The 4,079-nt window shown below is 53.2% G+C and overlaps 1 long non-coding RNA gene across 1 annotated transcript; it reads right to left on the reverse strand.

The window, feature by feature from the left end:
• Positions 1 to 446: 446 nt before the first annotated feature.
• Positions 447 to 3,335, reverse strand: LOC105981303. Its single transcript, XR_001174810.1, has 3 exons — positions 3,268 to 3,335; positions 2,082 to 2,306; positions 447 to 1,944 (listed from the first exon to the last, which is right to left on the reverse strand). It is a non-coding gene; the product is annotated as an uncharacterized LOC105981303 (long non-coding RNA).
• Between the last annotated feature and the right edge of the window lie 744 nt (positions 3,336 to 4,079).

The raw sequence follows: 4,079 nt of genomic DNA on the forward strand, positions 1-4,079 counted from the left end.
CCGTGGGGGCTGGCTTTGAACCACAATCTTCCGATCTCAGCCTTCTGAGCAGCTAGGATGACAGGCGTGAGCCCCCCGCCCCCCATGTCTGCCTCATGGCACCATTGTCAGCGAACCACATCCACTCAGGACTGACCTCTGGTCTGCGTTATTGACAGGACTGAATGTGTGCAATGAGACGAGTCACACCAAGTTCCCAAGTTTTCCCAGCGGCTCCACCTGCAGACAGACTCAGGGCTGTGAGGGAAACAGGCAGCCTTTGGCCTGGTTGGGGGGGGGGGGGAGGTTGGAGAGAAACCAGGCCGTTTTCCAAAGCGTCGTGCCCCCTCTGGTGGCCATGATCTGAACTGCGACACCCAGGATCCACCGTGTCCCATCCAACAATGGGACTTGATTGGTCTTTGGGAAAATAGATGAACTTTCACTCCAGCTGAACTGATGGGTAATTCCTTGTCACACATGACTTTAATCAAGTTATATGCAGGAAGGGGGTATCATGGTGGAAGGGGAAAAAAAGTCTTAACATGAATTAAGGCATTGTGCCAAAGTAAAGCTACACCTTGAATCCTTTTCAGAGGACTTCAAAGGCAGCATGTACCTGGAGGGAAGGGGAGATTTGTTTGGGTTGAGCAAGAAAGGGCTTCCTGCAGCCCAGGAGACCGGATCTGGAGTGTGTGCAGCGTGTGGGGCTGCCAGCCTTCCTCAACCAACCTGTTTTCAGGGCAGGGGCCAGCTAATCGAAACCCTGATGCATGGCATTGCCCTGCAAACCCACCAGGACCGAGAATGAAGGGAAACTGAGGCTGGGGGCAAAGCTGGGGCCGCCAAGCCTGAGACAGATGTCAGGGCGAGGTTGGCATGGCCCCCTGAGCACCTGCCCCTGTGCGACAGGACCCAGGTACCACTCCAAGAAGGCCTCCTCCATCACTCCCATGAGGGAGGGGGTGGGCTGCTTCATTGGCACATGGCCCAGGGAGCATCTCACAACTCACTAGCGAAGCTTTTTGGTCCCTAGATTTCAAACGCTTCAAAGGCAGGGAAGAGAGATCTTCATAACCCTTACGCCAGGGCGCCATGGATGACAATGGGCGCCCAATCAATGCTCTCAAAGGCGTGGGAATGTAAGGGTTAATTCATGGGCAGGCAATGTGGTGGCTACAGCCAACAGAGTGGCCTGTTACCTTTTTTTCTTCTTTGAGTGTGTGCTGACACTGGGGTTTGAACTCGGGGTCTTGTGATCTTGCTTGGCTTCTTTGCTCATGGCTGGCCCTCTATCCTTTGTGTCATGCCTGTATGTCCGGCTTTTCGCAGGTTCATTGGAAATAAGCATCTCACAATCTTTTCTGCCCTGGCTGGCTTCAAACCTCAATCCTCTGGTCTCAGCCTCCTGAGTAGCTGGGATGACAGACATCTTAAGAATAGCCACCTGGTCTACTTGTCCATCACTGTGGGGGCTTTCCCCTGTTTAAAGCAGATTTCTTCCTGTCAAAAGTTCATCGTAGGGTGAATTTCCCAGACAGAAACCAGAAGAACGGAGAGTGACGAAATGCCCGGATAGGACAGTCCATCGGCAGGCTGGCTTTTCCTCCAGCAAACACAGTGGCTCTGGGAGACACTGGGCTCTTTGTCCCGCTGTCACAGGCGAATGGGCCCCCTCTGAGGGAAGCCAGCCAGAGCTGAGGGGGCTGCCCGGTGATGACTGAGCGGGGTCACGGAGCACCTTGGCATTGTGGGGTGCCGTGACAAGGCCAGAGCTCTCAGGTGAAATGAATACAAACAGCACCATCTTTTCAAAAGCCCCTGCGGTGGGCTGGCTAAACCTTGGCGTGCTAGGGACCACGGGAGGGTCCTGGGAGCACCTGAGACATAAGATCCAGGAGAAGCATTGGAAGCCTATTATTGCTAGCGGGTCACTGGCTGCCAAGGTTAGCAGGTGCCAAGGAACTGAAGAAAGAGAAAGAAAACTCCAGAATTGCACAGAAGGCAATTGACTAGGGACTTACAGACACAGACATGCCCTGAGAGGCAAGATCCACACCCCGAGGGCGGGAGGAAGCGGCCAGGTACAACGACATACCTACCTGGACTTTCCCCAGAGCTGTTCACCTGCCCCACGTCAGTACGAGGAGCCTGGGGTTCATCTGGGGTTCACTGGCTAGCATGGAAATGCTCAGCCGACTCCAACCTAATGACTTGTGCAGAGTGAGCCAGGGTTAACTCATGGGCGAGCAATGGGGTGGCGGCAGCCAGGACGGTGGCCATCGTGTCAAGCGGAATCTCTGAGATTGATTGATCATGTCTAGTAACTGTGAATACATAATTTGTACACTTTAAGGAACAGGTTGTTTGGTGTATGAAGCGTCCCCAGCCTCCCCTCCCCCACCCCCAGCCAGATCCAGGGACAGGGGACACAGCCCCCGCTTCTTAGTGTCAGGACTGCCAAGGTCACCATATCTAAAGAGTTGGTGGCATGGGAGAAGGTGCTGTGGCCTGGGAAATGCCATCTGCCACAGACACGGGTGACGGTTCTCTGATCTGTGGCAGCTCTGTGTGGGAGAGACCAGGAAACTTGTCACTCAAGCCGTGCGCATCCATTTGTTCCGCTCACGCTTGTTTTCTTCAGGGAAGGGGACTGTTTGGGGGCTTTTCTGTGCATGTGCGCATACTAGTCCTAGAACTTGAACTCAGGGCCTGGACACTATCCCTCAGTTGTTTTTTAATTCTCAAAGCCAGTGTTCTGACACTTAAACAACAGCTCCACTCTGGCTTTTGGGGGTGATTATTGGAGATAGGAGTCTCACAGATTTCTGGGCCCAAGCTGGTCTTTGAACCCTCCCCCTCCATTCTCAGCCTCTTGAGTAGCTAGGATTATAGGTATGAGCCTCTGGTGCTCAGCTCAAGTTTGTTTTGTAACAATAATTTAAAGTGGCTAAATACAAGATCATAATGCCTTAGATCCAGAAAATAATTCTCAAAAGTCATTATATCCAACCAGGCATCCGTGGATCATGCCTGGAAGCCTAGCTCTTCAAGAGTCTAAGACCTGAGGATCAAGATTCAAAGCCAGCCAGGGCAGGAAAGTCCATGAAACTCATCTCCAGTTAACCACCAAAAAGCCAGCACTGGAGCTGTGGTTCAAGGGGCAGAGTGCCAGCTTTGAGCAGAGAAGCTAAGGGCCAGCGCCCAGGCCCTCAGTTCTAAGCCCAGTTACAGTAGCACCAAAACAAACAAGCCAGCAGAAGCTTTCCAAGTGAGTGTGGCACTCACCCATTTGACCATTGCAGTCAGACATCTTGTTCTACAGTTGGTAAACTGAGGCTCAGGGTGCACGCCCCTCCCCCACCTTTCCTCTGCGTCTGCAGTGACATTGCCAGTTTATCAGGCTGAGGGACAACAGGGCGAGCGGCTCCCGCAGAACACAGCAGAGCCTGGCCAGTCCACCGGCCTTGGTGAAGGTGCCACCCAGGCCAGCTCAGGAGGTCCCCAGCCCATCCCCCACCCCCAAGATGTTGCTAAGGCCTTTCCCAAGAGGAATCATCTAAGCATGGGCCCAGCGCCCGGCTGCAATTAGCAGTGGTGAGAATCGTCAGTGGTGGACATTTTCAAGGTGGAAAACGAGGTGTGGATGAGCCACGGTCCGTGCATTGGAAACTGTGGAGACAGACAAAGCCTATTAGCAGGGGGCTGATTCGCCAGGAGAAGAGTGACTGCAATGGGTCACAATGGGTAGAAGATGTACATGTGCAAGCAAAACCCTAAAACCTTCCCACCTCAGAACAACAAAGAAATGGTCAAAAGCCCGCTCCTCAAGTACCACCAACCTCAAGAGATGCATGGGCTGAATTACCCAAGGCAAAGTAAGGCCATATCGGCCATATCAGTGACATGGAGATCAAAAGTAAACCCATGGGGGGGGGGGACCCACAGACCAGGGATACACTTTGCGCTCTAACTGCCTAGGGCATGTGTGCCCATCAAACCCCTGATCCTGTGAGGTCACCTACCAATCTGGCTTTGTTATACTTCTCTTCCACTCGTGGGTGAGCGTGTTTCTCTGTGGCCAGTGCCCTCCTTGCTGT

This window comes from Dipodomys ordii, unplaced genomic scaffold (assembly GCF_000151885.1).
Source record: "Dipodomys ordii isolate 6190 unplaced genomic scaffold, Dord_2.0 Scaffold12, whole genome shotgun sequence".
Lineage (NCBI taxonomy): Eukaryota > Metazoa > Chordata > Mammalia > Rodentia > Heteromyidae > Dipodomys > Dipodomys ordii.